Consider the following 21,681-nt stretch of genomic DNA (forward strand, 5'->3'; position numbering starts at 1 on the left):
CCAAGAAGCCTGCCCGCAAACCTCCAAGCTCAACAATGCCCTCACGGCCAAGCTCATCAGTGCCCTGACGGCAAATTCCTCAGGCTGCTCCAGTTCGTTAGACTTCAAAACCCTCAGCTCCTCCGGCAAAGTCCTCGGCACATGTGCATCTCGTCACTTGCCAAAGCACCACAGGCATATCTATTGCCTCAGGAGCTTCTGCAAGTTCTTCAGTTCCTCATCTATCTTCAAAGAGCCCAACTTTGCTGAAGACCAAGGCTACTGCTGGACGAGGCACTAGACCAAGTCCTCATAAGAAGTAGGTGGTCTTTCAAATTCCATCTGATGATGAAGAACTGGCTGATATCATCAAGGACAGATAGCATCGGGCCGCTAGAGCCAAAGGGAGTGATGTGCCCCTTCTATTGGATCCGAAGAAGATCCTGGATTTTATTGACCTCTGGCACAAAGATCCTAACACTCCCTTGCCCGAGCTAGACCTCACTCCTGGACAAAGTCACATGTTGACGACGTTCATTGCTGAAGAAAAATGGAAATATGATCAAGCCAGACTTGCTAAGAAAGGCCAGTACAAGAAACAACACTATTTGAAGGACAATGTTCTCAACCTTTCGCCTGAACAACTCCTCGCTCTGCAAGCTAAGATCAAAAAGCTCAGTGATGAATTTGACGCTTACAAAGCAGAGTGGCTGGGAGCCAAAGTCAGGTTTGTCAAACTGACGAAGAAATTCACTTCACCTAATGAAGTTCCTCCGGCTGAAGCATCAGCCCAGCCGACTGAAGGACATGCCAGCACCGTTGATGAAAATCAGGCTGCTGATGAAACTGCAAGCGCTGGGACTAAAGAAATACCAGTCGTTGAAGAAACTGCCAGGGCAACCACTAGTGTTGCGCTGAAGAACAAGTCAGGGCAGTTGAAGAAGCTGAAGCTGTGCCTGAAGAAATTGCTCAAGACAGGCCAACTGCATCAATTGTGCCTAAAGAAATTGATCCAATTTCCTCTGCTCCGCCTGCACCAACACCAAGCCTAGTTCTTCCTTCTGCTCTGGAAGTGAAGAAAACAAAGGCTATGGAGCGTGCTACTTTGAAGAAAAGCAAAGCATCTGTTGCCTCAGAATCTTCTGCACCCAAGGCGAAGATTTTTACAAGCTTGATTGAAAATCCCATTGATGTTGTTCTTCTCTCCAGCATGCCATCGAAGGAAATTGTTACTTTTGGTGAAGAATATCAGATTCCTAAAGAATCTGCTGAAGAAGATCCCGTTGTTGCTTCCCCAAAGCAGATGGATGAAGAAATTGAAGTTGATACTCTCACTTCAACTCCCCAGGTATCATCGCCAACGCCTCAGTTCACAGTTGAAGAGGCCGACGTTGAAGAAATGGAAGAGGATGAGGATGTGGACATTGGGAGCACCACACCCATGATGAACGATGATTTTTGGGACAGTCAGCACCCCAACTCTCCTCTGTTCACACCACTACAACAAATTCCTCAGACCCCAGCACCAATAGAAGTTCAAATGGGCTCTGAAGAAATTCACACTGCCCCTTCCACTCATGAAGAGATTCCAGCCACTAGTGCTGATGAAAATGCTGATGAAGAAATGGAGGCCCAGGCTGCTACAGAAGCAGAAGCTGATATTCCTCAGCCTGCGGCTCCGGAGATTTAGATTCCTGGGGTTATTCTTCAACTAACTGATACTCCTCAACCAAAGCTGAAGAATCCATTCTCCAAGACTCAGAAATTCAAGGCTGACACTTTCTTCAATGAGCGTGTATTCTTCATTGACTACAATCCCTATGACTCTGCTCGTCTGAGGAGGAAGCGCTTCTGGACTGCTAGCCAAGCCAATTTCTATTCTTCTGTGCTTTTCAACAAGGACAAAGTCTTCGACTATGAGCATATTCCTCATGTTGATATGGAATCATTGCCATGCTTCGCACCAGTCCTCGTTGCTATTCATGATGCTGGACTGCTTAACTTCTGCACGGACATCTGTGATCGGAACGAAGAACTCATTCTTCAGTTCTATGCGATGATGCACATCAGTGGCAATGTTGAAGATGTGAACTCATGGGTGTTGGACTGGATGACAGAAAATACTCACTATAAGGCACCGGCCAATGATGAAGAAGTTGTTGGCATCATGAAGAATCTGCTTTTCAATATCATGCATGGTATTCTAGTGAACTACCATGACTTCTTCATGAGGACTTTAGAAAATGTTGTGATGTATCCTTTTGATTTGAAGCCTTATGCTCCTTGGATTATGAGATTCCTCATATCAAGGTCTTCTCTCAACTATAAAGATGACACACTCAATCATGGCAGTTTTTCTTGCCCCCTATTGAAGTCCTCAAGCGGCCATTTTCCTTAGTTGATGAAAAGGGCAAGGCCACTGTTATTATTGATGAGGGCATTCGTCCATTGGATGGACAGTTTCGCAAAGCTACTTCATATTCCACCAATGATGACTCTGCTACTCATGACTCTGCCGCCAATGCCTCAAAGCAAAGTCCTCAAGCTACAGCTCCAAGGGTGATGACTGATTGTGAGCTTCTCCTCAGTCTTCATCAGAAGGTCGATCGCAATCACAAATGGGTGAAACGTCAGTTTGGTTCAATTCTTCACAACATGACTGCCACATATAATTCAGTGAAGAAGAACCACTATTACCTCAATGAAGTTTTTGATCGCACCTAGGCTGTTCTGACTCATCTCTACGATGATGAAGATCTCAAGCAAATGGGTTTCAAGCAGGACTTCAGCTGGTATAAGCCTCCAGCGAAGAAATTCAAGAAGGTTGAAGTTCCTCCTTTGGTGCCCAGCTCATATTCTTCATCTCACAAGACTGATGAAAATGAAAATTTGGACAACACTACGGCAGGCCCTACTCCAATAACCGACCCCAACAACACTGGCGCTCCTCCATCGACTTCGTGATAAAATTCTTCAGGGGCGTTAGTCCTCATTTTTCGTCCCTTTTGGTCATTTGATGACAAAGGGGGAGCAATTTGAGTTAGTCTTCAATCGGGTCTATCTATATGGGTGTTTTTTGGTTAAGTTGCAACTCTGTGAAGTGTTTGCTAATTGAGTTGTAAACTTAAGTCCGATGGTGACCCGATACTTTTGATCTATTTTCTGCATGCTATTTCCTCATATATCCTATGCACGCATGCTGAATTACATCAGTCACCATATCTCATCATGCATTTCAAATTCTTCATTCGATATGTTAAATGTGTGTATGAATTACAAGATATAGGGGGAGATCTCCATGATTCTACTCTTCAAGTGTTATTTTCTTCAAAAGCAAATTCCTCACTATGCACATCTTCAGGGGGAGTTCTTCTATATCTTGCAATCAAATTCCTCAATATTGAGCACTTTCAATTCATATGTTTATCCCCGTTGAAAACTTAACCTATATTGTCATCAATCACCAAAAGGGGGGAGATTGTAAGTGCATCTAGTGCCCCATTAGTGATTTTGGTGTATTGAAGACTTATAGGTAAAGGGACTAATGTGTTTGTGAGTGTACACATGTTCTATAAGTCGATGAGGAGTTTGATATTTATAGTGAAAGTCGACCCCTAAAAATGAATGTCTTTGGCTAAAGACTTTGGTTCTCCTGAAGACTTTGAAAGTGAAGAAATTGGTGTGACCTTGAAGACTTGGATATTCATGCGAGGATTATGAAGCGTGAAGACTTTTGTTTTTCTAGTTTCATTTTCTCTTTCTTGAGTCATAGGAAACACCGTACTGTTAAAGGGGGTCGAGGTAATACTAAGGAAACTGATTTCCATGTGATGCTCATCTCAAAATCCTACACCTACCCAATCCTTCGAGTGAAGCCATTGGAAATCTCATATCAGTTCAGTCAATTTCTTCAGTGACAGAGACGAAGATCTTCTAGTCTCTGAGGAATTTGTTCTGACTGAGGAGTTAGGAATTTGCTAGTGCAGATTGCCTACACGGTGAGGAACATGATAGCCCTGAGGAATTCGAACCTCAAATCTGACCATTGTTGTGCCATGCGCCAGCTGTCCAAAATATCCTACCACCTAACGGGCATATCATTGAACGGCATTTATGTCTTATCATCTCAGGCTGCTCCCTAGGCTATAAATAGCCTCCCCCTACAACCACTAGTTGGTTGGCTGCTCCGAGAGAAACTAACACTTGTCCTTTGATAGCATCCCATCCTCCGAGGATTTTGAGCGAAAATCATCAAGTGAGGAAAAACCCAAATCCCAAACCCAAACACCTACAAACCCAAAGTGATTAAGCATCACTAAAGAGATTGTTCCTGTGTGGAACCGACGCTTGTTACCTTTGAGGACTGTGTATCCTCCAGACGGTTAGGCGTCATGGTCTGAGCATCCAAGAGGAATTGTGGATTGCCGAGTGACCAAGTCTGTGAAGGTTTGGAAGTCACTTGTGAAGACTTACCACTACTGTTGGGTGAGGTCTGTGTGATATTAGCTCAAGGAGAATATGGTGAGGATTGTGTGTCTGGGAATGTGTGTCCTTGAGTTTAAATACTCAACCGCTCCAACCAGGCGTACAACTGTCACAGCAGTTGGAACTGGTCGACCAAATCATTATCTTCACCAAGCCTACTGGTTCTATTTCCACAACCCTTTCATTTACTCAGTTATGTGTTGATGAACCTGATCATTACTATTTGAAGACTTTGACTGAAGACTTTCTCTAATTCCTCAATCCTATTTCGTCAGTCAATTTATCTTCATCCTGCTTATCCTATGTTTACGCTTTCTGTACTCTGTGTTTTGTCTTTCATTTCATCATGAAGACTATGTTGTTGCTCCATTATGCTTATACCTGAGTACTTATTCCGCCGCAAGTGGTTCTTCGCTTAGGAATTTCCTCACCCTGAAATTCCTTAGTGAAGAATTCATAATAATCGCCTATTCACCCCCCCTCTAGTCGACGTAACACACTTTCAATAGGGAATGACTTTCATTTTCTCTCTATCTTCTAAAGTGGTCGGGATTTGAGTCTGACTCAACTTCACACATTGTAACACAGGAAAGAACCCTTTCTTTGAATGATCCATTATGAACTTCTTCAAAACTTTATCAAGGTATGTGCTTTGTGAAAGTCCAATTAAGCGTTTTGATCTATCTCTATAGATCTTGATGCCCAATATGTAAGTAGCTTCACCAAGGTCTTTCATGGAAAAACTCTTATTCAGGTATCCCTTTATGCTATCCAGAAATTCTATATCATTTCCAATCAACCATATGTCATCCACATATAATATTAGAAATGCTACAGAGCTCCCACTCACTTTCTTGTAAAAACAGGCTTCTCCAAAAATCTGTATAAAACCATATGCTTTGATCACATTATCAAAGTGTTTATTCCAACTCCGAGAGGCTTGCACCAATCCATAAATGGATCGCTGGAGCTTGCACACTTTGTTAGCACCCTTTGGATCGACAAAACCTTCTGGTTGCATCATATACAACTCTTCTTCCAGAAATCCATTCAGGAATGCAGTTTTTGCATCCATCTACCAAATTTCATAATCATAAAATGTGGCAATTGCTAACATGATTCGGACAGACTTAAGCATCACTACGGGTGAGAAAGTCTCATTGTAGACAACTCCTTGAACTTGTCAAAAACCTTTCGCAACAATTCGAGCTTTGTAGATAGTAACATTACCGTTAGCGTCAGTCTTCTTCTTGAAGATCCATTTATTTTCTATGGCTTGCCGACCATCGGGCAAGTCCACCAAAGTACACACTTTGTTCTCATACATGGATCCCATCTCAGATTTCATGGCCTCAAGCCATTTCGCGGAATCTGGGCTCATCATCGCTTCCTCATAGTTCGTAGGTTCGCCATGGTCTAGTAACATGACTTCCAGAACAGGATTACTATACCACTCTGGTGCGGATCTTACTCTGGAAGACCTATGAGGTTCGGTAGTAACTTGATCTAAAGTTTCATGATCATCATCATTAGCTTCCTCACTAATTGGTGTAGGAATCACTGGAACTGATTTCTGTGATGAACTACTTTCCAATAAGGGAGAAGGTACAATTACCTCATCAAGTTCTACTTTCCTCCCACTCACTTCTTTCGAGAGAAACTCCTTCTCTAGAAAGGATCCATTTTTAGCAACAAAGATCTTGCCTTCAAATCTGTGATAGAAGGTGTACCCAACATCTTCCTTTGGGTATCCTATGAAGACACACTTCTCCGATTTTGGTTCGAGCTTATCAGGTTGAAGCTTTTTCACATAAGCATCGCAGCCCCAAACTTTAAGAAACGACAACTTTGGTTTCTTGCCAAACCACAGTTCATAAGGCGGCGTCTCAACGGATTTGATGGTGCCCTATTTAAAGTGAATGCAGCCGTCTCTAAAGCATAACCCCAAAATGATAGCAGTAAATCAGTAAGAGACATCATAGATCGCACCATATCCAATAAAGTACGGTTACGACGTTCGGACACACCATTTCACTGTGGTGTTCCAGGTGGCGTTAACTATGAAACTATCCCATGTTGTTTCAAATGAATACCAAACTTGTAACTCGAAATATTCTCCTCCACGTTCAGATCATACAAACTTTATTTTCTTGTTATGATGATTTTCCACTTCACTCTGAAATTCTTTGAACTTTTCAAATGTTTCAGACTTATGCTTCATTAAGTAGATATACCCATATCTGCTCAAATCATCTGTGAAGGTAAGAAAATAATGATACCCGCCATGAGCCTCAACACTCATTGGACCGCATACATCGGTATTTTTTTATTTCCAATAAGTCAGTAGCTCATTCCATTGTTCCGGAGAACGGAGTTTTAGTCATCTTGCCCATGAGGCAAGGTTCGCAAGCACCAAGTGATTCATAATCAAATGATTCCAAAAGTCCATTAGCATGGAGTTTCTTCATGCATTTTATACCGATATGACCCAAACGGCAGTGCCACAAATAAGTTGCACTATCATTATAAACTTTGCATCTTTTGGCTTCAATATTATGAATATGTGTATTATCACCATCGAGATTCAATAAAAATAGACCACTTAGCAAGGGTGCATGACCATAAAAGATATTACTCATATAAATAGAACAACCATTATTCTCTGATTTAAATGAATAACCGTCTCGCATCAAACAAGATCCAGATATAATGTTCATGCTCAACGCTGGCACCAAATAACAATTATTCATGTCTAAAACTAACCCCGATGGTAGATGTAGGTAGCGTGCCGACAGCGATCACATCAACCTTGGAACCATTTCCCACGTGCATCGTCACCTCGTCCTTAGCCAATCTTCATTTAATCTGTAGCCGCTGTTTCGAGTTGCAAATATGAGCAACAGAACCAGTATCAAATACCCAGGCACTACTACGAGCATTAGTAAGGTACACATCAATAACATGTATATCAAATATACCTTTCACTTTGTCATCCTTCTTATCCGCCAAATACTTGGGGCAGTTCCGCTTCCAGTGACTCCCTTTGTAGTAGAAGCACCCAGTTTTAGGCTTAGGTCCAGACTTGAGTTTCTTCTCCTGAGCAACAACTTTCTTGTCGTTCTTGTTCAAGTTTCTCTTCTTCCCTTTGCCCTTTTTCTTGAAACTAGTGGTCTTATTGACCATCAACACTTGATGCTCCTTCTTGATTTCTACCTCCGCAACCTTTAGCATCGCGAAGAGCTCGGGAATAGTCTTGGTCATCCCTTGCATATTATAGTTCATCACGAAGCCTTTATAGCTTGGTGGCAGTGATTGAAGAACTCTGTCAATGACACTATCATCAGGAAGATTAACTCCCAACTGAGTCAAGTGGTTATGGTACCCAGACATTCTGAGTTTGTGTTCTCTGAGAGAACTATTCTGCTCCATTTTGCAGCTATAGAACTTGTTGGAGACTTCATATCTCTCAGCTCGGGCATTTGCTTGAAATATTAACTTCAACTCTTGGAACATCTCATATGCTCCATGACGTTCAAAACGTCTTTGAACTCCTGATTCTAAGTCATAAAGCATGGCACACTGAACTATCGAGTAGTCATCAACACGTGCCTGCCAGGCATTCACAATGTCTGCAGTTGCTGGCGCGGGTGGTACACCTAACGGTGCTTCCAGGACGTAATTCTTGTGTGCAGCAATGACGATAATCCTCAAGTTACGGACCCAGTTCGTGTAGTTGCTGCCATCATCTTTCAACTTAGCTTTCTCTAGGAACGCATTAAAATTCAAAGGAACAATAGCACGGGCCATTGATCTACAATAACATAGACATGCAAAATAACTATGAGGACTAAGTTCATGATAAATTAAAGTTCAGTTAATCATATTACTTAAGAACTCCCACTTAGATAGATATCCCTCTAGTCATCTAAATGATCACGTGATCCTAATAAACTAAACCATGTCCGATCATCACATGAGATGGAGTAGTTTTCAATGGTGAACATCACTATGTTAATCATATCTACTATATGATTCACGTTCGACCTTTCGTGCTCAGTGTTCTGAGGTCTTATCTGCATATGCTAGGCTCGTCAAGTTTAACCCGAGTATTCTGCGTGTGCGAAACTGGCTTGCACCCGTTGTATGTGAACGTAGAGCTCATCACACCCGATCATCACGTGGTGTCTCGGCACGACGAACTATAGCAATAGTGCATACTCAGGGAGAACACTTGTACCTTGAAATTTAGTAAGGGATCATCTTATAATGCTATCTCCGTACTAAGCAAAATAAGATGCATAAAAGATAAACATCACATGCAATCAAAATATGTGACATGATATGGCCATCATCATCTTGTGCTCATGATCTCCATCACCGAAGCATCGTCATGATCTCCATCGTCATCGGCGCAACACCTTGATATCCATCGTAGCACCATTGTCATCTCACCAACTATTGTTACTACGACTATCGCTATCGCTTAGTGATAAAGTAAAACAATTACATGGCGATTGCATTGCATACAATAAAGCGACAACCATATGGCTCCTGCCAGTTGTCGATAACATAGTTACAAAACATGATCATCTCATACGACAATTTATATCACACCATGCCTTGACCATATCGCATCACAGCAAGCCCTGCAAAAACAGGGTAGATGTCCTCTACTTGGTTGTTGCAAGTTTTACGTGGCTGCTATGGGCTTCTAGCAAGAACCGTTCTTACCTACGCATCAAAACCACAATGATTTTTCGTCAAGTGTGTTATTTTAACCTTCAACAAGGACCGGCCATAGTCAAACTCAATTCAACTAAAGTTGGAGAAACAGACACCCGCCAGCCACCTTTGTGCAAAAGCACGTCGGTAGAACCAGTCTCATGAACGCGTTCATGTAATGTCGGTCCGGCCGCTTCATCCAACAATACCGCCGAATCAAAGTAAGACGTTGGTGGTAAGCAGTATGACTATTATCGCCCACAACTCACTTGTGTTCTACTCATCCATATAACATCTACGTATAGACCTGGCTCTGATGCCACTGTTGGGGAACGCGGTAATTACAAAAAAATCCTACAACCACGCAAAATCTATCTAGGTGATGCATAGCAACAAGAGGGGAGAGTGTGTCCACGTACCCTCATAGACCGAAAGTGGGAGCGTTTAGTTAACGCGGTTGATGTAGTCGAACTTCTTCGCGATCCAACCGATCAAGTATCAAACGTATGGCACCTCCGCTTCAGCACATGTTCAGCTCGATGACGTCCCTCGTACTCTTGATCCAGTTGAGGCCGAGGGTGAGTTCCATCAGCACGACGGCATGGCGACGGTGATGATGATGCTACCGGCGCAGGGCTTCGCCTAAGCACAACGATGGTATGATCGAGGTGTGTAACTATGGAGGGGGGCACCGCACACGGTTGGGAGAGAAACTTTTGTCTTCTAGGGTGCCCCCCTGCCCCCGTATATAAAGGAGCAAGGGGAGGCTGACCGTCCCTCCTTGGCGCGCCCCATCAAGGGGAGTCCTACTAGGACTACTAGTCCTAGTAGGATTCCACCAAGAGGGAAAGAGGGGGAAGGAAGGAGAGGGAGAGGGAGAAGGAAAGGGGGGCGCCCCCCCCCCCTCCTAGTCCAATTCGGACTCAAGGGGGAGGGAGCGCGTGGCCTGCCCTAGCCGCCCCTCTCTCTCGCCACTAAGGCCCATGTGCCCATTAGTTCCCCCGGGGGGTTCCGATAACCCTCCGGCACTGAAACTTCTCCGGAACACTTCCGGTGTCCAAACATAGCCATACAATATATCAATCTTTATGTCTCGACCATTTTGAGACTCCTCGTCATGTCCGTGATCTCATCCGAAACTCTGAATAAACTTCGGTCATAAAAAAACACATAACTTATAATACATATTGTCATCGAACGTTAAGCGTGCAGACCCTACGGGTTCAAGATATATGTAGACATGACAGAGACACATCTCCGGTCAATAACCAATAGCGAAACCTGGATGCTCATATTGGCTCCTACATATTCTACGAAGATCTTTATCGGTCAAACCGCATAACAACATACGTTGTTCCCTTTGTCATCGGTATGTTACTTGCCCGAGATTTGATCGTCGGTATCATCATACTTAGTTCAATCTCATTACTGGCAAGTCCCTTTACTCCTTTTGTAATACTTCATCCTGCAACTAACTCATTAGTTACAATGCTTGCAAGGCTTATAGTGATAAGCATTACCGAGAGGGCCCAGAGATACCCCTCCAAAACACGGAGTGACAAATCCTAATCTTGATCTATGCCAACCCAACAAACACCTTCGGAGACAGCTGTAGAGCACCTTTATAATTGCCCATTTACATTGTGATGTTTGGTAGCACACACAGTGTTCCTCCGGTATTCGGGAGTTGCGTAATCTCATAGTCTAAGGAACATGTATAAGTCATGAAGAAAGCAGTAGCAATGAAACTTTCACGATCATAATGCTAAGCTAATGGATGGGTCATGTCCATCACATCATTCTCCTAATGATGTGATCCTGTTCATCAAATGACAACACATGTCTATGGTTAGGAAACATAACCATCTTTGATTAACGAGCTAGCCAAGTAGAGGCATACTAGGGACAATATGTTTTGTCTATGTATTCTCACATGTACTAAGTTTCCGGTTAATACAATTCTAGCATAAATAATAAATATTTATCATGAAATAAGGAAATAAATAATAACTTTATTATTGCCTCTAGGGCATATTTCCTTCACGTGGCGGGTATCGTTATTTTCTGACATTCACAGATTATTTGAGTAGATATGGGTATATCTACTTAATGAAACATAAGTCTGAAACATTTGAAAAGTTCAAAGAATTACAGAGTGAAGTGGAAAATCATTGTAACAAGAAAATAAAGTTTCTACGATCTGATCATGGAGGCAAATATTTGAGCTACGAGTTTGGTCTTCATTTGAAATAATGTGGAATAGTTTCGCAACTCAAGCCACCTGGAACACCACAACGTAATGGTATGTCCGAACATCGTAACCGTACTTTATTAGATATGGTGCGATCTATGATGTCTCGTACTGATTTACCGCTATCATTTTGGGGTTATGCTTTAGAGATGGCTGCATTCACTTTAAATAGGGCACCATCGAAATTCGTTGTGACGACACCTTATGAACTGTGGTTTGGCAAGAAACCAAAGTTGTCACTTCTTAAAGTTTGGGGCTGGGATGCTTATGTGGAAAAGGTTTTCAACCTGATAAGCTCGAACCCAAATCGAAGAAATGTGTCTTCATAGGATACCCAAAGGAAACTGTTGGGTACACCTTTTATCACCGATCTGAAGGCAAGATATCACCGATCATAGGATACCAGTAGCGCTTTGTTCATAAAACACGCTACTACTACATTTGCCAGACCGTTGCCGGTAGGCCAGGCATAGTAGTAGCGCGTGTATGTGGGAAGCGCTACTGCTATTGTACGTAGCAGTAGCGCTTTCTACATACAAGCGCTACTACTACAGGCACCTTATCCATGCTCCTTCAGCCCGCGCTCGACCTCACTCTCCCCCTCACACATTCTCACTTGCGCGCCTCTGCCACGCGTCATCGCTCTCGCCGTCCCCCGCGCTGGTGTTCTCCCGCCGGCCTCCCTCGCCTGCGCCGGCTCTCCTCCCCCGTCGTTCACCCTACCCCATGCCGACCTCCTCCCCCGCCAGCCGACCTCCCGCACCAGCCCTCGTCCCCCGCCGACCGCCACCCCTCCCCCTCCCCCGTGCGCCGGTCGTCCTCCACCGAGAGGTACTCCTCCTCCCTCCTCTCTCCTCCTCCCTAGTTAATTTTGAACCCTAGCTAGTTGAAAATTTTAGGTTAAATCTTAGAATAATGTAGTAGGTTATGATCTTAGGTGTTTAATTTCAGAATAATGTAGTGTGAACCCTATTTAGTTATGATCGAACCATGTTCAAAATGTAGGTTTTTAATTAGGTGTACTTAATATAATTTAGGTATTTAGGTGTTTAATCTTAGAATAACATAGTATGAACCCTAGTTATGATCGAACCATGTTCAACATGTCAAATTTGTTGTTATTTTTTTAGTTAAAGCATTTATTCCCGCATCGATGTCGATGATGCCTATACTGCATCCTCGTCGTCAACTCGGCGGAGGACACCTTCTTGATCAGAGGGGCCATGTCCAGGATTGGGCTTCGCCGGGCTGATACTGGGAGGTGCTACCTTCCAGGCGGCGCAGCTTGGTGAGGAGCCAGCCCGTCGTTGACCCGAACCTTCTTTGGTGGCGGTCGCGTGGGCCAATGACAATGCTGAGGCTTGAGGACCCCACGTAAGTGGTACATCACCGTGTCAGCGAGGAGGACGAGCACGTCCGTCGCTACATGGTTGTGTTGGAGGGCAGGTTCTCCAATACCTGGCAGGTTCTTCAGGGATCTCACTAGAGCTATGATCATGTGATGGTTCCTTCTCTTTGGGTGTCCACCGCCTGCGCCGATACCCGTCGTTTGCTAGGGTTTTAGCTATATTAGTCATGTTATATGTATGATACTATTCGAGATGTATTAGTGATAATATTCGACGATGTATGGATGAAAGAGATGGTTTAGTTTTGCTTATTGAATGCATGCTAATTTGAATACTTATTTATTTTACGACTTGGTTTTTCTTATTGAATGCTCAAATTGGAAAACTACTCCTACTTTGAATGCCCAAGTGGCCAACCATGTTTGCAGGTTACACCTTCGAGTGGCCTATGTTTTCCCGGAGTGTTGATTAATTTTCATTCCGGCAAATTTCACGTGCTCGATATGTCCTTTTTTAGCAAAGGTCATACCAGATTTTTCCATGAATTCTGGCATGACTTGTGCTAGAATATGTAGGAAATATCGAGTGGCCTGGATTTTCTAGAAAAGATGATTAAATGACATTTCGGGTTGACTTTAAGTCTGTCGAGGCTCCATACATGACAATCAAAAATAAGTGAGGGAGTGTGTCCACCATATATGAGAGACGAATAATGCCGACTATTGTCATGGGGGTCGCTTCTCCTCCATTCCCATGTGCTAGACATTTTGGTTGAATGCACTCGGGAATGAAGGGAGGAGCGACCATCACCAACGGTAGAATATATACACCACGTGAGCTGAGAGTTTTCAAAAAAAGACTCGACAGACCGATAGTCAACCCATGCTGAATAATAATGATCTAATTTAGTTTTTGTAGTACATATATTGAATCTTAGAAGTTTAATCTTTGAATTATGAACATAGGAAATGTCATCATCGTACGATGAAAGTCTCCCGGAGGAGTGCTCCTGGTGCGGCAACAACCGGGGTTTCTGCGACAGGCCTCACTTGGTAGAAGGTCGGCGCTTCAGCATTAAGCTCGAGGAGGCCTTCGATTGTGAAACGGTACGCTATGAGCAAAGTGTTTTTTTCGTAATTAAGCTCAACTTCTAATACTTCAACGTGTAATTTTTGTCTTTTACAATTTGACTAGCTTATCCCATGCCATGCAAGACGCTATGTCTTGGAGAGGATGGGTTTTGAAGATCATGAGAGGAATGAAACAAAGAAAATTCGCCTAAGAACCCATCATGGTATGGATTTTGAGGTAAATCTATACAATTCTGAGAGCATATCCAATTTTGGTTGCCCGGATTGGGAAGCACTTTGCAAGATGTATGATTTTCAAGAGGGTATGCTTGTCACCATGGATATTGGTGATCCTGACATCGACCAAGACAATTTGGACGTTTGGGTCCTTGTTGATACGCTTCCAATTCTGTCGGCGTTCTGGGAACGGGGGTACCCAGACTTGCTTGCCTGCGGCCTGCGGCGTGGCTCAAGGAGTGGCCCAGTATGGCCCATCTTCGTCAACACAAGCTCAAGACCCTCGCAAGGGGCCAAGCCTCATAGGGCGGACGATAGGAAGCTTCCTCAGGCACAGCCTTGTTAGGCCGGCTCGCGAGGAGGCGGAGACATCAAGGCGGGGTACCTCACGAGGTGCCCATGACGCAAGCCATGACGACCGAAGCCAGGCGGGCGCCAGGCGGGCGCCGGCCTGCGCAGAGTCCTTGTTTCCTCTTTGGTGCAAAGGGGGCAAGCGCAGGCAAGGGTATCAAGCAAAGGCAACCATTTCGGTGCAACAAGACTAAGACCAGCAGAACGGCAGGATGGAGGTCATCGTGGAGCCCATGAAGGCATCATTGTCAGAGTCTTTGGCAGGCGAGGACCAACTTTAGTCAGGATAAGTGTACTAGATGTTCCCCTTCAAAATGGCCAATTGTTGGCGCCCTTCCCTCTCAATATTTGGGAAGACGACCAGGGCCTCACTCTATAAATAGGGCTAGCCACCATAGCATAGAGGCATCGGATCCTAATCTGGAAGAGACCGATCGAGCCTTAGCCAGAACCACTAACACAAGAACTCCTCCCCTCGCGAGGCAGTTCTTCCTTTGTATGGTTCATCATCAGCCCCTGAGGCAATCCACCACGCCACAAACTAGAGTAGGGTATTACACCACAATGGTGGCCCGAACTAGTATAAACCTTGCATCCCTTGTGTTATTCTTCGTGTAGTCTAGATCCTTTGCGAGGCGACGAGACGTGAGTAGGTAGGGGGAGTAATCTCTGTGCGCACCCTAGAGTTTGAACCTTAAGGGTCTGCCGAAACCCGAAATCCGACATTTGGCGCGCCAGGTAGGGGTGCACCGGAATCCGCCGTCTTGCGTTTCGCCGTCCGTCGCATCCATGTCTGACGCTCGTCGAGCCCGCGCCGAGCACCGGGCTGCCCTCGCGGCCCATGTCGCCTAGACGGCCCCCATCGGAGGGCCTCCCCGTTATTCCCCGTCGCCTGCCATCCACGCCGCCACCGGCCCGGCGGGGAACAAGCAGCAGGCATTGTCCCTGCATCCTTCGGTGCAGCGAGAAGGCCGCACCGCCACCCCGTCGCTGACTCCAGCCAGTTCGTCGTCCCATGCCCGTCGCGCTCCTGCGGACGCGCACGCCACACTGCTCCTGGCGCGAGAGCTCCTGCACTACCGTCCCGTCGACGGCCTCTACGACGAGTGGCTCGCCCGCATCACCGAGCTCGTCAGCGCCGCTGGGGGTTCCCCTGCACCATCTCTCTCGCTGCATCGCCACCCGCCCTGCGCGGGCAACGCAGCTCCAGAGGCGCCTCAGCCGCCTCCCCCTCAAGAAGGCGCCCTGGCCCCAAGGCATGCGGCCCCAGGACAGGACCCACTCCGTCCAGCGCCCGCGCAGCAAGAGAAGAGCTGCCAAGAGATCCCTCGTCCCCAAGAAGCTGCCCGTGTGCTCCCTGCACCGACACGTCATGACCGCGCTCCTGCTCCAGCGCGCCAGGACCCCGCGCTGCTCCTGGCAGTAGCGCGCGAAGACCTCCAAGATCAAGCTCTTCATCATCAAAGGCCTCCTGTGGCCACTGCAGGCTATCGTGCCTTCACCGCCGAGCTGCGCAGCATGGCCTGGCCGAGCAAGTTCAAGCTAGATCTGCCCCTGCGCTACGACGACACGGCTGACCCTGCGGAGTTCCTCCAGCTCTACGAGCTGGGCATCGAAGCCGCCAACAGGGACAAGAAGGTCATGGCGAACTAGTTTCCCATGGCACTCAAGGACGATGCCTGCACCTGGCTCCTGAACCTGGCTCCTGGCACGATTTCCTCCTGGGACGAGATGCGCACCCGCTTCATCGCCAACTTCCAAGGCACCCGCGACCGGCCCCCGGCCATGAGCGACCTGCGTCGCATCAAGCAGCAGCCAAGAAAGACCCTGCAAAAGTACATCCAGCGCTTCAACAACGCTCGCCTCAAGATCCCCAGGGTGATTGAGGAGGCCATCATCTCAGCCTTCTCCATCGGTGTGCGTGACATCAAGATGAAAGAGGAGCTAGCAATCCATGAAGACCTGTGCACATCCCTGGAGCTATTCAACTTGACGACCAAGTGCGCCAGGGCTGAGGAAGGGAGCCTCTCCCTCCTTGAGGTTCCGGCTGCCGATCCAGAAGAGAAGAAGCCCAAGGTCAAGGACGTGAAGCGCAAGGGGGCTGCTGTGCTTGCAGCAGAGCCAGACACCAAGCGAGGCAGGGACCAACCTGAGTCATCCAAGGGCAGCTGGTACTGCGTGTACCACGATCTCCATACCCACAACACCAACGAATGCTAAGAGCTCAGGGCTGTGCGAGATGTGCGTGCCGGCCAACACCCCGAGCGCAACGTCTGGGGCTATGGCCGAGGAGGAGGAAGAGGTGGAGGACGATGGGAAGACCGTGGCCCTCGCCAAGGGTGGCGTGACCGACCTCGCGAGGACCGCTGGCAGGACCAGCCTCGCGAGGGAGGTTGGAGGGATCGGCCTCGTGAGGATCGCCCACAAGGCAATGCAGGCCTCCCTCCTCTGCCACCACAGCCGAGGAGGAATGAAGACCATCACCAGGACGAAGGGCCTAGGGGCTTCCAGGAGCCGCGCGCAATCGCTTGCATCTTGGGCGGTGCTCAGGCCCCAGCCTCTCAGCGCATGTTCAAGCAGTTTGCTCGCGAGGTGAATGTAGTCCTCCCCAAGCTTGAGGCCACACGCCCTCTCAGGTGGTCAGCGTGCGCCATCACATTCAGCTCTGCGGATCAGCTCAAGTGCGCAGCCACAGCCGGAGTCCTCCCAATGCTTTGCTCCCCAATCATCAGCAATGTGCAAGTCACCAGGACCCTCATCGATGGAGGAGCAGGACTCAACGTCCTATCCGTCGAGACGTTCAACAATCTCCAAGTGCCATACAATCAGCTTCAGCCAACCAAGCCCTTCTCAGGAGTCACTGATGGTTCCACTGTTCCGATAGGGCAAGTCCGCCTTCCTATCACCTTTGGGCAGGGCGACAACTACCGCACCGAGCTCATTGACTTTGATGTCCACATTCGCCTGCCATACAATGCCATCCTCGGGTACCCAGTCCTGGCCAAGTTCATGGCAGTGACTCATCATGGCTACAATGTCCTCAAGATGCCAGGAAGCGGTGGAGTCATCATGGTTCCCTATGAGGAGAGGGATGATGTGTGTTCTCTGGAGCGTGCTTTTCAGGCTGCGTCAATTGAAGACCCAGATCACAGGAGCGGAAGACTTCCCGAGGCAGTCCCTAAGAAGAAGAAGACATCGCCTGGTCTGAACCCTCGGGAGGCAGGCCCCTCAGGATCCGCGCCCATTCAAGGGGCGCCTCCTTCCGTCGCATAGGAAGGCGCACCCGGAGCCCTCCTCGGGCAAGGCTCGGGGGCTCTCTCCTGGAGGGCCATCGACTTTTCCAAGATCACGAGGGAGGCGCTCAGGCACCACTTGGAGGCGTGCTTCAAAGCACGTTTCCCTCAGGAAGGAACAAGGCAAGGAGGACCAAACCCTCGGGAGTTCATCAGCGAGATCATTCAGGAGCTGCAAGAGTCAAGAGTCATGAGTGGCAGCCGCCGTTTACCCGCCGTGGCTCCCCATCCAGGCGAGGATGGTGGACTGCGCGTCTGCATCGACGTACCAGGGCTCAACCGAGCCGCCTCTCAGGAGCGCTTCTGGCCCTCACGCGTGGGACGCTGCGGAGGTCCACCCCACAACTATTTTCGCATGCCATTTGGCCTGCCGAACACGGCTGCCGCGTGCTAGCTTCTCATGAGGAGCATTCTGGAGGCTCAGGAGGTCAGGCATTCCGCAGTCCTGGTAGAGATGGAGATGGCCCTTGAAGAGCCGCCAGTGCCCCTGGAGCCTCCCGAGGCTCCTGGGCCTGGGGGCTCGTGAAGATCGGCTTCCACAGCGCACGTCGTCCGCTACTTCAGCATTCCTTCATCTCCAACATCATCAGGTGACATCCTTCAAGTTTCATTTTCAGCTGGGAGCGCCCTCAGGGCTGCATCATTCCCAGGCCGCGTGGGTCCGTCCCTGCGGCATGTATCCCTTTTGTTCATCTCTTTAGGTTACTTTGTTGGGGGCGCCCCTCGGGCTGCATCATCCCCAAGCCGCTCGGGCCTGACCAAGCGGTGTTTGCCTTTTTCTACATCTATCTAAATGGATTTGCTCCTTCATGCTTAACGTACTTGACTTAATCGCCCGCTCGATTGACGCCAACTTATGGAGCTGCTCCCTAACGGCACGACGCTTGCGCATGGGTCCATCCCTGCAACATCGACAAACCTGAGTGGCTGAGCTCTGGCCGCGGCAACCCCGCAAGGCGCCACCTCACCTGGCCCTCAGTGCCCTCGTCACCCCTCCAGAGCAACTAGTAGCTGGCTGGCAATTGTAATGGCAAACTCTCGTTTTCCTTGTGGTGAGCTCGCAGGATCTCTTTAAGGAGCAGCGTCGGGCGAGGCCTTCGCAGCGTCTCCTTCCCTCTCGTCCGCGCGAACCGCTTGCACGTTAAAGGGGGGGCGCCTGAGCATCGCAACTCACAGGCTCTTACTGGCTCTCCAGCCCTCACCTCTTGGCCTTGTCCACGGCATCGCAACCTGGCATACCAGCGACAGCTGAGCTCGCTCGAGGGTCGGTACCTGAGGACGTAGAGCACGAAGGGGAGTAAAGGCAAGAGGGAAGAGGCTCACGAGGACCTCGTCAGGCAACTCCTCAGCTGCCGAGACGCGGGCCTGGCGCCGCGCCAAGGGGTGGCTTCAGACTCTCGAGATAAGTCATCCACCAGAGCTACTAGCTATCGCAACACCAACCTTGCACCTAATGCAGCCCCGTGTTGGCAACATTGCGCTCCTTTCTCACCGAACGATGGCTGCTTGAGCGCTAAGGGGGACCTCCTGAGCATCGCGACTCAGGGGCTCTTACTGGACCTCGGGCCGCTCACCTCCTGGCCTTGACCACGGCATCGCGACCTGGCATACCAGCGACGGCTGAAGCTTGCCTTGGGACCGGGACCTGTCGGCGCAGGGCATCAAGCCCTCGCGAGGTTCGAAAGGAAGAACTAAGCTAAGACGGGACAAGCATCTCACACTGCTTCACGATAAGGATCATATTAACAAAAGAAACTACAGGCACCTTACAAGCCCCCGCGGGGTGTGTTCTTGGTTCCTCGCAGGGACAAAAGACGTGAATCCTAAGGAGTCCTAACTACACGAATCATGACAGCAGACGCCATCATCAACAGTGGGCCGCACAAGGCCAGCACCAACCTCATCTAGATCAGCCGCGTCAACCACTGGGCGCACCGGCCCTGCTTCGGGCACGGCGCGAGCTCAGAGGCTCGTAACTGTCCTCGCTCGTCGCCGGAGTCAGGAAGAGTCCGGAAGAGTCGCTGGACCTTCCGACGCGCCCGCTGCCACCGGAGGTGCTGCTGGAAGGGCGGGTGGCAGGCCTGGTCCTCGCCGCTCTAGAGCTCCGGCCGCTGCCTCTGGGGTAGCACTCCAGCCGACGTCCATCTTCGTCGAAGACCTCGAAGAGCATCATGGAGGCTCCATCATAATCCAGGTGGATCCTGAGGGGCCCCTCCGATCGGCAGACCCGGGAGATCTCGCCCCAGCCTCGGGTCATGAAGACCTTGCCCGGAGCGACGACCTCGACCTTCGCTTCAGTCGCAGGGGTACTGCAGTCGGCGTGCTGCAGCCAGAGTTCAAGAGGCCCCCTTGGCGGGATCTCGAAGGCGAAGGAGGGAGGAAGGTGAAGCCAAGATCGAGGAGGCATGGCGGCGTGAAGCACAAGCTCGCGAGAGGAGCCCTCGGCGTGGACTCCAGGAGGAACAACGCACACTGCCGTAATCCATCGGCGACGACGGCGCCTCTGGCGATGTCGCTCGGTGCCTGCGTCTTCAGGGCCCTCGATCCAGGTGTACAAGGGCAATGGGAATCCAAGTGGCGGTCGCTCGCACCATGGCCTCGACACCTCCTGCCAAGCACCCCCTTCTCCGCGGCAGGGGACGGGCCGCTTCTTCGGCGGAAGCGGGATAGGACCCTCTCGGGGGGCCTTCCCCTTCTCTTCTGCAGAAAACCGGTGGATTGGTGCCATTGGCGTAAGGTGGAGCAAGGGCGAGGAAGAAGAAGAAGGAGAGTAGCAGGAGGGGATGGATTGGAAGGGCTCGCGTCGTTCTGTACATATAGCCGGAGGAGGCCAACCGTCGACCTCCACGATCACAGGTAATCATGACCCATTTTGCATGCAGGGGCTTGTCAAGTCGTGCAGTTGCCGAGGCATCATGGGGAAGCGGAGACGCCCACGTCCAATCAACCGCCACGCGGCGCCCAAGGCCGCAGGCTGTTGGGGCCCGCGGCGCTTCGCACTTGCCCCTTCGATTCTCTGCTAAGCCAAGTCCAGGCGCGCCTTGGGCCCGGGCGCTAATGTCGGCGTTCTGGGAACGGGGGTACCCAGACTTGCCTGCCTGCGGCCTACGGCGTGGCTCAAGGAGTGTCCCAGTACGGCCCATCTTCGTCAACACAAGCTCAAGACCCTCGCGAGGGGCCAAGCCTCGCGGGGCGGACAACAGGAAGCTTCCTCGGGCACAGCCTCGTCAGGACGGCTCGCGAGGAGGCGGAGAGATCAAGGCGGGGTACCTCACGAGGTACCCATGACGCAAGCCATGATGACCGAAGCCAGGCGGGCGCCAGGCGGGCGCCGGCCTGTGCAGAGTCCTTGTTTCCTCTTTGGTGCAAAGGGGGCAAGCGCAGGCAAGGGTATCAAGCAAAGGCAACCATTTTGGTGCAACAAGACCAAGACCAGTAGAACGGCAGGATGGAGGTCATCGTGGAGCCCAGGAAGTCATCACCGTCAGAATCTTTGGCAAACGAGGACCAACTTTAGTCAGGATAAGTGTACTAGATGTTCCCCTTCAAAATGGCCAATTGTTGGCGCCCTTCCCTCTCAATATTTGGGAAGATGACCAGGGCCTCACTCTATAAATAGGGCTAGCCACCATAGCATAGAGGCATCGGATCCTAATCTGGAAGAGACCGATCGAGCCTTAGCCAGAACCACTAACACAAGAACTCCTCCCCTCGCGAGGCAGTTCTTCCTTTGTATGGTTCATCATCAGCCCCTGAGGCAATCCACCACGCCACAAACTAGAGTAGGGTATTACACCACAATGGTGGCCCGAACTAGTATAAACCTCGTGTCCCTTGTGTTGTTCTTCGTGTAGTTTAGATCCTTTGCGAGGCGACGAGACGTGAGTAGGTAGGGGGAGTGATCTCCGCGCACACCCCAGAGTTCGAACCTTAAGGGTCTGCCG

At 49.1% G+C, this 21,681-nt stretch overlaps 1 pseudogene; it reads left to right on the forward strand.

Moving 5' to 3' along the window:
- Positions 1-1,069: 1,069 nt before the first annotated feature.
- The window catches only part of LOC123115086 (zealexin A1 synthase-like), a 33,182-nt pseudogene continuing 12,570 nt past the window's right edge, over positions 1,070-21,681 (forward strand).

This window comes from Triticum aestivum, chromosome 5B (genome assembly GCF_018294505.1).
Source record: "Triticum aestivum cultivar Chinese Spring chromosome 5B, IWGSC CS RefSeq v2.1, whole genome shotgun sequence".
Classification (NCBI taxonomy): Eukaryota; Viridiplantae; Streptophyta; class Magnoliopsida; order Poales; family Poaceae; genus Triticum; species Triticum aestivum.